Source organism: Lontra canadensis, unplaced genomic scaffold, assembly GCF_010015895.1.
Source record: "Lontra canadensis isolate GAN:19392208 unplaced genomic scaffold, GSC_riverotter_1.0 scaffold92, whole genome shotgun sequence".
NCBI lineage: Eukaryota > Metazoa > Chordata > Mammalia > Carnivora > Mustelidae > Lontra > Lontra canadensis.
The window spans coordinates 7,549,801-7,561,666 of NW_022631086.1; the positions used below are offsets into that span (position 1 = coordinate 7,549,801).

The 11,866-nt window shown below is 46.8% G+C and overlaps 1 long non-coding RNA gene across 1 annotated transcript; it reads left to right on the forward strand.

Annotated features, from left to right (window-relative positions):
- The first annotated feature begins 2,154 nt into the window (after window positions 1–2,154).
- Window positions 2,155–9,964, forward strand: LOC116854524. The gene is made up of 3 exons (XR_004380177.1): window positions 2,155–2,282; window positions 3,907–3,964; window positions 9,914–9,964. It is a non-coding gene; the product is annotated as an uncharacterized LOC116854524 (long non-coding RNA).
- The last annotated feature ends 1,902 nt before the right edge of the window (window positions 9,965–11,866 follow it).

The window sequence follows — 11,866 nt, forward strand, 5'->3', positions numbered from 1 at the left end:
CCAAAATAAGGTAGAGAAGGAGAAAAAAATAAGAGCCTAAAATGAGTAGGGAAAAGAAAGAACAAAATGGAAATAATTCCAAATATATCAATACTAATACTACTAATAAAAACTATAGATAGACCAAACTTGCCTCTTCAGATAGATTTTTAGGTTGATTTTTTTTACAGATCTATGCTATGCTATTTATAAGAGACAACAAAATGTCGGAAGTAAAAAAAGTGAAAAAAAATAGATACTAGGTAAATAGGAAGACACTGTTTCATAAAGTCCACTCTCTCCAAATCAACCTATAAATTCAATTCCAATTCAATTCTAATAACATCTGAACCAGGGTTTTCTTGGATCTTGCAAGCTGATTTTACATTTCTGTAGAAAAACAGAGAGCCAGGGTAACTAGGTTTGAAGAAGCACAAGGTTTAGGATGGTTCTACTAAGTTTAAGCATTTCAGAGTGGCATTGGTGAAGACACACAAAGAGATGAATGGTTGACAGTGGAAAGTACATGGAAATTTGATAAAGCTCAGAGGGCATGGAAGATCTGTGGGGAAAGAATGGTGTCCAGACAATTGGTTAATCAGACGCAAAAAACTAAGAGTGAATCTTCAGTGGCGCCTGGCTAGCTCAGTTGGTCCAGCATGCAACGCTTGATCTGGGGGTTGTGAGTTCAAGCCCCATGCTGAGTGTAGAAATTACTTAAAGATAAAATCTTGGGGGGGGGGCCTTGACTGGCTCAGTCGGTTAAACGTCTGACTCTTGATTTCGGCTCAGGTCATGATCTCAGGGTCATGAGATCGAGCCCCGACTCAGGCTCTGAACTCAGCTCAGAGCCTGCTCAGGATTCTTTCTGCCTCTCCCTCTGCCCCTCTCCTGCTCTCTAAAATAAATAAATAAAATCTTATGTAAATATATAAGTTTACACATATTTTAAAAAAGATTGAAGCTTCACGTTATAAACAAAAATCAAGCCAGGGCAGACTAAAGATCTGAATAGAAAAGGCAAAAATCTCTACCTTTAAGAAAAAATGATTAGGATCCCAGGTTAAGGAAAGACTTCTTACAAATCACACACACACACACATCATAAATAACAAGACTGGTAACCTACTGATGTTAAATTTTAAAACTTCATCAAGAGACAAAATTAAGGAGTGAAAAGATGAGTCATCAGCTCTGAGAAGCTCTGCGATGTATTTTATCCATGAACATTAGCAGCAGAAGGTTAATATACAAGATTACAGGAGGAACCCATGTTAACCAGGAAGATGAACAACTCGGTGCAAAAGACAGGCAGTTTGTTCAAGACAGAAACAAGATGGAAAATTAATAGAAAAAGTTCCTAGCTATCAGGCAAAGGAACATTAAAACCACAAAGAAGTATTTTATGCCCTTCAGACTGATGAAAATTCAAACTCTGATGATAGCAGCTGCTGGTGTAGATAAGAAGCAAACCTTCCAGGGTGTATTTTGGTAACCACTTGGTAGAATAATTTGGAAATATCTAACAAATTGAAAAATACAGACGTGACAAGATTCAGTAATTCTTTTAGGTATATATCCTGAACAAACCCTTGCACAGGACAGGGAGACATGTATAGCAATATCTTGAGTATCATTCTTTATTACTGGACAATTGGAAACACATGAAATTTCTATCATCAGGAGAATGGATACGTAAATTGTTGCCTATCACGGAATACTAAATAGCAAAGAAAATGAACGAGCTGGAGTTATGCAGGTCAACATGGGACAATGTCCCAGGACTGCGAGGAAAATGGGAAATGCAGAGGTCTGTCTACTCTATACCAGTCCCAGTCTTGGACTGGGGCAAGTGGGGCCCCTGTCCCAGGTCCCTCCATCTAGGAGTCCCTGCCCGTTGGTTCCCCTTCCTTAAAATTGTTTACCTCCCCAGTCAGCGCCTGGGACCAACTGGACGGGGCTGGCCGCTCTCTGCACAGGGACTTCAGCGCTGGGACAGGGACCTGCTGGGACTGGGACCTGCTGGGACTTCCCTCTTCACAGGCCCCTGCACAGCACACCCAGGGGATCGGAGAACCCGAGCAGCTCTGAACTGTGCCTTTCGGTGCCCAGCCAGGTTCCAGGCAGCCGCAGGTCGCCCCAGCCGTCTTGTGCCCGTGCTCTTCCGCGGCAGAGCGCGAGACCGGGTTGCCCGCATGGTGCGGACACAGCGTTTTGGGCCACTCAGGTCGATGATGTAGACGGGGACTCTGCCAAATTCAATTCAAGAGCTGCTTCGCGAAGGGAGGGAGCATTAGGCGAAGGTTAGAGTTACCCTGGGAGCTTGTTTTGGAATGTTTTATTCCTTAAGCTGTGTGGGGTGGTGGATAGAAGGGGTTGATTGCATTACCTTTCATGCCTTTGTGTGTGTTTGAAATGTTTAATTAACCAAAAAAAAAAAAAAAAAAGGCGAGGTGGGGAGAGGAAAAGCACGTAAGCCCCTCTGTGCCTTTGTAGGGCCGGCCAGTGGGGGGCCGTGGGCTGCGGGGGGGTGTGGGGACGGGACACAGCAGGACCCTTTCTGTCCTCCCACGGGAAGATGCGCCCGGGCTGTCGGTGAGCGGGCGGTGCTGGGGGCTCTGCGGTGCGCGGTGGGCCCCTTCACCCCCAAATACCTGCTGAACACGTACGTCAGTCTTCCAAGTGGAAAGAAAATTCCACGGCGCGGTTCAAAGTCAAAGTTAAAAATCCGAAACTCTGAGCCTTGGCCAAGACTGGTGAAAAAGTTTTTCGTTGAAACTTTACTACATTAAATTCAGTCGTTGGAAATTCTGCGTTGCTATGAATCTTAACTATTTAAATATAGGAGTTTTCCGTTGGTGGTTCGTCTCCCAGGACAAGGAAGGACTCTCTGGAGATAAAGGATCCCCGCTGGGAACCGGGCCCCCGGCGGAGCTCCCTTCTGGAAGGGCCGCCTCCCCGAGTGGCTCATTTTCTCCTCGGTGTGGTTTCAGTTCCACGCCAGACCAGTTCGGCAGCATGCTTTCCTACCTTTCCAGAGCAGATCTGAATCAGCTTGCCAAGGCTTTCAAACTCCTCGGATTCCTTCCTTGCTTAAAAACCTTTTTCTTTGGAAGGCCTTTGAGTGAATCATAAAATTAACATCTAAAAGGACTCCGCAGCCGTTGCGCGGGGGAAGGCTTCGAGTTTCTAACCAACCCCACCCAGAGTGACCTTCCCCCCCCCTTTTTTTGTTGTTTTATTTATTTATTTGACAAAGAAAGAGAGCACTAGCAGGGGGAGTGGCAGACAGAGGTTGAGGGAGAAGTAGGCTCCCCGCAGAGCAGGGAGAAAAACGAGGGGCTCCATCCCAGGACCCCTGGCATCATGACCCCAGCTGAAGGCAGTCACTTAACCAACTGAGCCACCCAGGCGCCTCAAAAGTGACCTCCCTAAGGGCCTTTGACTCGGGAAGGAGCTTTGTAGGTGGCAGGTGGGGCAGCTGCGGATTGGGGGGGGGGGGGGGGGAGGGGGGGGGTGGGGGGGGCAGCTGTACCCCTGGCCTAAGCCCCAAACTCCAGGCCCCTCATTGTTCTCAGGCTCCCACGGTCAGGGGGCACCCCGCCCCCCTTCTTGTACATCCTTTCTCTGGCTCAGTTCTGAGCCAACAGCAACAAATATTTAAACAAAGAATGAGGGAAGGCTATTTCAGTAACTTTCACTTCTCTACAGGTTTGATTGCTTCAGTCGGGTGTGACATATTTTTGAATTTACATTTTCAATTCTATTTTATACGTGCTGGATAACAGGTTGGACTGTAGACATTTTCTTTTTGATGAAAAAGAGAAGATTGATTTGGGGATTCACAAAGTATTTGATTCATCAGGGCTTGGTTTCGCATTCAAGAACATTGTGCTGACGCTTTCCACTTCTTTGTTTCGGCCCTAGATTTTCCTTAACCTCTGTTGTCTCCTGTATCTTTCCAGCTCTGTGAACTTCTTTGAGGGTAAGAGGGCTCTGAGGATTGAAGAGAGAAAAGCTCTTCTTCAGTCATTTTTTATTATCGAGACTTCTGATTTTGAGTTTCTTGCATATTTAGCCCCTCAGGAAAAATTTGAGTATATCTTCACCCTTAGAAACTCAGGTAACCCTGGTGAGGAGGGGGGATGTTGAGAAAATAAATCATGTTTTTCCATTTCCTGACTTCGTGATGAATCATGCTCTCCAAAATGCTCAGGCCAAAAATTGTAGCTTGCAGTTTAGAAGTGAAGAAGGTGGATGGAGAAAGCCTTGGGCTAGCCAAGGGAGGATGGGGTGGGATTTTAGAAGTTAGATCGCTGTCCATCTTTGTGTGAGCTCCTTTTGTCAAGAATGGCTGCTTTCTAAAGACGAGTGCTTCAGCTCCAGGGTCTGGGAGATGAGCTTTGTAAATTTGAAAGATGTTTCAAAGGCAAAAATGCATTGCTCTCAGAATGCGTCCCCGGAGAATGTTTTCAGTGCATAGATGGCAGTTTTCTAGGAGATGCAGAGCGCTGGTTACTGCGACCCTGTCTGAGAAAAGGAACAGACAAGGCTGGTTGTGGTCTGGTATGTTGCTCGCTGTATCAGTGCACTGGGGTGAGCTCCGTTCTGGGTTACAACCGGTGGTCCGGCTGCCCAGGGGACGGAGGCCTGTTCCTCTTCCAAGTCTTCCTTGAGATTCAGGGACATTGGGAAATTCACTCCCAAGAACTTCTAGGACTGTGTCATACTGCTTAAGGGAATTAGGTGTTGGGAGATTACCCAGTGACCTTTTAATTTCATGCATTCTAATATTTTTCTGTAATGTGTGACACAATGTCCTGCCTTGAGTTGTTGTGTTGTGGTATCATACTTGTGTGGGTTGCATATTCTTGGTAGACAGTGGCAGTGCCCAGCCTGCGTCCCCTGTCATTTTGAGGCTAGCTATTCTCTTTCTGCTGTGGGATAAAAAGTTAATGTTGGTCACTTGTTTAAAAATTTAAAAGAAAATTTTTTTTTTTCCTTTTAAGCAAAAAGGTGGGGCTTGAACTCATGACTCCAAGATCAAGAGTCCCATACTCTACTGATTGAGCCAGTCAGGTACCCCAGTGTTGGTCACGTCTAGTGCTGCCTTTCACAGACCCCACCCTCTTCTTTTGGGAATTTGCCCTTCTTTTCACACTCTCCTGTCTTCTCTTGAGTCATGGCTCCTTGAGTTGCGGAGGAAAACGGCTGGCATTTTAATAACATTGCCAGCTGGTGACAGTCCTTCTGGTCTTCCAGGGAGAGGACTATTTGTGAGAGGGTGTGTGTGACAAGGACCAGACTCTAGTCTGGCTCCTCTGACTCTTTCAAGTAGGCCTGGCCTTTGGGTCCGCCGCCTTAAGTTAGCTTACCCAGAACCCCCTGCCTCCGGGATGTGTGATGGCCTCCATGTCTGACCAAATTCTTCCCCCTCCAGCCCCCAGACAATGGATACCTGCTCACCTGGCCTGCCTTCAGCAAAGATCCTGTAGGCTTGTTTCAACCCAATCCCCCTCACTGCTGATGTTTCCACCTAGTCAACTTTCCTGCCACTGACACCCACCAACTCCTTGGCTACAAATCCCCACTTTTGTTGTATCTACTGAAAAAGCCCATTGGAAGACCTCCTGAGACAGTCCTGAAGAAGGTCTGCCTCCCCACTCTAACAAGTATCAGAATGATTCTTTTCTTTAAAATGTGGACAAATTAGTTGTTGCAAGCGAGTATGATTGGAAAGTGTGTGGTTGCTGACATTAAGCTTCTGTGCTTTGCCATCAGAGTTCTGTCATAGGTAAATGACAGGATAAGCCATTGAAACATTGTGTTTTGTCTTGTCTTTCTGGGAGATCCGAATCTTTTCTCATTCCCAAATGCAATATGTAATTGTTTCTTTTCTTGTTCTTAGAAAGGCAGCCAAACATTTATGTCCTGTGGTCTAGATCCAAAGTGTAAAATTCAGGTCTCACAAGTAGGTAATGCAAGTTTGTGAAGTGGACCCAGTGCAGAATAGGGAGTGGTGGGGATTGTGACAAAGCAGAGAACACTTGTCCCGGGACAAGCCATTCATCAGCTCTAGCCACTCATGGCAGGTGGGAGTGTGCACCTGGCATTTCCAGAGCATCTGATCTTTGAATAGAAGGGAGCTGGATTTCTACATGAGAATTCTAGACTTTTTAAAGTGTTGGCAGATAACACAAGGAAATAAACACAGTGGGGACAAAACAGTTCAAAATTTTGCCTGTGGGCACCAAGTTTTTAAGATCTCTTTATCCTCTCTAGCTGAGGAAGCGTAGTTAGGAGGCTGAAATCGCTCTCACACCTCTTCTACCACAAGTATAGAGGAGGGAGACTGCTTCTTGGACAGGAAGAGGGGAGTGGTGAGGGTGGGGGCAGGGCTTGAGTTTAGGGCCATAGGAGTCTCTGGAACTGTGCCCTGCATGCCCACAGTGTCTGGGATGGGTCCCCTGAGTTGTGTGTCCTGGAAGAGTTGCCAGTCCGACCTGGACCCTTGGCTGGGATCCTTATGCTGACGCTCAACAAGGAAGGAGGGTGCCCCGGCCTTCGTGAGGCCCACGTGGCCCTTTCCAGTGCTCTGGACTGTGCAGGCCCGGGGGCCTCCTACATGTGCCCAGAGGAGTGTAGGGAGGAGAATCCCCAAAGCACAGCTCAGGTGGGATTCTCTGCCAGGTTGGTGGCTCAAGGCCAAGACATTTAATTTAGACAACAGAGGAGCAAATAGGTACCGGGTGTGTTTGAATGCCAGTGTGTGTGTGTGTGTGTGTGTGTGTGTATGCTTCCTGCCTCCTGTTTGGGACCTAGCTGGGAAGCCTGAGAGTTCTGAAGGCATGGATGCCCGAGAGTCTAGGCTTCACTCTGCAAAGATATTCTCTTCCATTTAAAGGATTTGTAGTTGTTCGAAGTTCTAGGGACTAGTTTCCCATCACTTTCTCCATGGGAGCAGAATTTAGGAAACCGTGCAGGGGCCTCCCTTCTCTGTGCAAATATGCTGCCGGCTTCTTTGTCCCCTACTCTCTGAGCCCCTACATTTTTACTTTTCTGTCATTTATTTTATTTTATTATTTTTCAAGATTTTAATTATTTATTTGTCAGGGACAGAGAGAGAGCACGAAGGGGGAGAAGCTGGCTCCCCGTTGAGCAAGGAGCCCGAAGGGGCACTCGATCCCAGGACCTGATCTGAGCCGAAGGCAGACTTTTAACCGACTAAGCCACGTAGGCGTCCCTCTGTCATTTATTTTAATCACTTCCTCTTCCTGGACTGAGTCTCTTCTTCTGAATTTCGGACGTTTAAAATGGAGTTTGGTGAGGTTTTCCCACCACCGGTTTTGTTGTTTGGAATTTGGAACTGCAGGGGCAAGGCTGTTTGGTGACAAGGCTTCTGTTCCCCTCCTCTGCACGCTCAGAGGACGTGTATGACAGATGCATGACAGGATGCATTTGCTGGCACCTGTGTCAGCGGTGAATTCGAAACACACAACTCTCAAAAAAGACTGTTTATGTGGAGAACGAATGGGGCCCGGAACACCATGTCCCGCCTGTGGAATCAAGCCGCACATTTCCTAGGAGGAGCTGAGCGCCCGTTCTCAAAGCCCGAGTGGATGGTAATTCCAGCTGTTTGAATTTAGGGCCCTGGAAAGTTCCTCGGAATGGAAATCGAGGGTGTTGCCTCTTCGTGGTTGGGTTGGTTCTCCTCAGATGTAGCAATTAAATAAGGGCCAAGAACGGCTAACTTCTCTTGAATTCCGAGTTCCGGAGCTTACCCATGTCCGTAGGGGTGTGACTGTGTGTTAGGACTTGAAGCTGCATTTTCGGAACCGCAGTTTAGGATGTCATACTGTCTTAAACTGGGCCTCTGGCCCTTCCACGTGCCCTTTCTTACGTGATCGCCCCCTCGCAGCCTTGACTTTTTGGCTCAATTAGTAACTTATTTGATATAAAACATTGTCAGGGAGTCTCACGGAAAATTCCACTTAAGAAGGCAAACCCATTGCTAATATGGAACGACCAGCTGCTCACTGAAGCTGGCACGCGGCCTCCCGGCTCCTTTCCTCGATAACGCCTGTAACAGATGAAGGTTAGCGCCGCGTGCTCAGCGAGGCTGCCTTGGCAGGTGTGTTCCCTTGCCCTTGAGGAGCAAGCTGGCCTCTCCCTCAGTTGTCTATACTGAGTGTCGTCCAAATGAATCACATTCCTTTCTCCTTTGTGTTCTTTTCTGTGGGGTGTTACCTCCTGGCAGTCTGAACTGGCTGGCGGCTGAATATGGCAGTGATGGACTCATGTCCCAGACCCCTCACGTGGACCACGACACGACCCCGAGGACTACAGGCTGGGACACGGGAGTCACATCTCACCGAGATGCCACCTGGGGCTCTGGCCATGGGAATGGGAGTGGGGGAGAATCCAACATACTTCTTTCACCTGATAATGGCATCCGCCTTCAGCCAGTTCAAGGGCCCCCAGCAAACACTAGTACATGTGGCATTAGGGTTTGTGGGAGGCTCCAGGCTCTTTTCTAAGCGCTTGCTAGCAGTTTACGTCTTTCATCTTCATGCAAAGCCTGCGTGGAAGGTGCTGTCATTGAGCAGGCATGGTGGTGGGGACAGAGGCCCCCAGAGGCCCACAAACACAGGGCTCCCTCCTAAGGGGCGAAGTTGGGCCTGGGGCCCCAGCAGCTGGTCCAACCACTCTAGCGCCTTTCTTTGTAGAGCTGTTTGCAGCCATTAATTGACTTAAGTCACACTAAAGCCTTTTGTTTTCAAAGTTTGCAACCACTCTGCGCCACAAGAAATCCTGGGTTGGTCAGAAAGTAATGGCTCTCATCACAGACTTAGAGTTTCTCATTCTGACATTATTCATTTATTCAGTAAACACACAGTGGGTATCTACCTAACAGAGACAGACCCTGTTCTAGGCACTTGACATATGGTGTATCCATTTTTAAAAATTTTTTATTTTTTTTTAAATATTTTATTTATTTATTTGTCAGAGAGAGAGAGAGCAAGTGCACAAACACCGGGAGGGGTAGAGTGAGAGGGAAAGGAAGAAAAAGGCTCCCCACTGAGCAGGGAGTCCAACTCAGGACTCAACCCCAGGACCCTGGGATCATGACTTAAGCTGAAGGCAGCTGCATAACCAATGGAGCCACCTAGCTGCCCCGAAATACGGTGTATTCATAATGAATATATGGAAAAAACATAGAAGCTTCTCAAAACAAAGATTCTGCCCATGTGGAGCCTGGAGGTTCTGGAGGGTAATTTACCTGATCCCTGAAAGATGGAGACACAGGGAATCCCTCAGACTAGCAGAGAACAGGGCTTGGTGTGAGAAACCGCAAGTTTTAGAGCGGCGTTCCCCAGGCCAGACCCCTGAGTAATTGCCGTGGGGCAGTTGCGCTCAGTCTCTCTCCTTCCTTTTTCATTGGATTCTAGCAGTTCTCCTTTCCTGCCTGCCAAAGGGCCATGCTGTCCTCCTGCATCATAGCACCTCCTGATGAGACACTGTCCATCCATCCATCCATCCATCCATCCAGTGAACTTTTTTTTAAGTTTCATTTATTTAAGTAATCTCTGAACCCAATGTGGGGCGTGGACTCATGACCTTGACCTCAAGATCAAGAGGCACATGCTCCTCTGACTGAGCCAGCCAGGTGCCCTGTCCAGTGAATTTCGTCAGTCATTCAGTAACGTTTTCCTGGCTTCCTCCTGGGTGCCAGGCGCTGCATCAGGCTCCAGGGACGCCCAGGTGAGCAAGATAGCCCACAGCCCTCAGCTGAGAAGGTAGCCAGAGGTTCCAGTGGCCACAATGTGCATGTATGAAGCGGGGAGGCAAGTGGGACGGTATATTCTGTATGTGGATTTAAAGGTAGAAATGGAACGAATGTTGAAAAACACCCTTAAAAAGAATGTCTTTACAGAATTGTTTCCAGGGTCTCCAAGTCTCTTCTGGACACATCACAGAAGGTTCATGGAAAGGGACTTAGGAGGTCCTCCAGCCCAACTCGGGGTGGGGGTTTGTTGTTTTATGGGAACTTGAAGATAGTCTGAGACTGAGAACCTCTCCTTAGATGTTTCAGACGCACAATCTGTGCATACCGGGAGAAGGCTGTTGTGGCTCAAGTGGGGGTTGGAAACGGCTGGGCTATGCTGTCATCCCTGACCCCCCTGTTCTGTGTCCCCACCCAGCCACTTCTGCATAGGCACAATGGTAGTAGCTCTGAAATAAATACTTAGCATTAGAATTCTTCTTCAATTAAATTCTTGGTCTACAGAAAGAAACAGGGCTGGAAGATGACTAAATGTGCATTTCAGCTCATTTGAAGCCTTTCCCTCTTCATTTCTTCCCCCTCCCCCAGGGCAGAGCATGGCCAGGAGGTCTAGGTTGTGAGAGTGTGCATTAATTAGTTGGCTCTGTCTTTGCCCAGGGAAAGGAGAACTTCTGGGGCTGACCCACCAGACTTCTGGTAAGGAGATCCATCTCGGGGCAGAGGGGTTACAGCAAATGGAGAGACTGCCCTCTTCCAGGTATGCTTTTTCCATAGGAACCATATAGCTGTAGTTGGTTGTGCCATCTAGGGTAAGGATCAGCGCTAGAAATAGCTTCAGAGCTCTTAGGATTACTCTTTATTGTGGTAGACCATTAAATAGCTGCATCAAATTACCCATTTGAATTATGAACTGGTCCTGGGTCCATTCCTTGGGGCCCAGAGGTTATTCTATGATAGGTCATGCGAAATCAAGTACAGGCCTTTTCATGTGAACTTTGCCAGACAGCCATTTCTCGATAAGAATCTCTTAAAGCAAGACCTCACATTTTTTGTCACACACACGCTTTTCTTCCCCCTTCAGGGTATAAAGATGTTTTCGAAGACATAAAAGCTCGGCTTCGCCAAAGACCAGAGAAATTTGTACCTGAGCTTGAGTATCAGTGATGAATTCAAAGATGGCTCTTCTCTTCCCAGAGAATGCTCTCCTTCATGTGGGAACCTACCTCCAGGCCTCTCGGTCCCATTCTGCTCAAGTGGGGAGTCTGTAGAAATATTACGCCACACTTGACATCAGCCCTACATATTGGCCTATCTCCCTCCCACCCCATTTCCTAGATGTCGGTATTCCCCCAACACCTAAGAGGAAATAAGTTATCATTCCTATCTTGAATGACTCATTTGACAGAAATCAGAAGCTCCCATCTCAAGTAAGGTTTGGACCATGAGGTCATAGTCCAACAGCTGGTGAACAGGTACGTGAATTTAGAGGTAGTTATGTAATCCAGCAGTGCTCCCAGATAGAAAAATCAACTCCTGAACATACGACAATATGGATGAACCCTGACATAAGTACGATGAGTAAGAGAAGCCAAACAAACAAAAGTATATACTGTGTGTCTCAATGTCTATAAAATTTTAGATGATGCAAACACATCTGCAGAGACAGAAAGCAGATCAATGGTTGTCTGAGAATGGGGAACGGGTAAGGATTACAAGGGGTGGGAGAAACCTTTTGAGGGTGATGGATGTGTTTATCAATTTGATTGTCGACATATACATGTGCTCAACCTCAAATTGTACAACCTTAATTATGTGCTGCTTATTGTATGTCAATTATACCTCAATAAAGATGTATAAGCAAAAAAAAAAAAAATCTAACCTGGGTAATCTGCAGTAATTTTTGATGACCTAGGAAATAACTGCGAAAATCTGTTGTACCACATAGATGCTTGTTAGCTCTCATAAAAGAGTTATGGAAATTCAAGATGAATCACACAACTTTTTTAGGTAAAGAGACAGTATTCCAAATTTCCTAATGTTTACTGACGTGGCAAATTGTTCTCCAAGATATAATTCCTGAGGGCTATTTTTGAAAACCAAAAC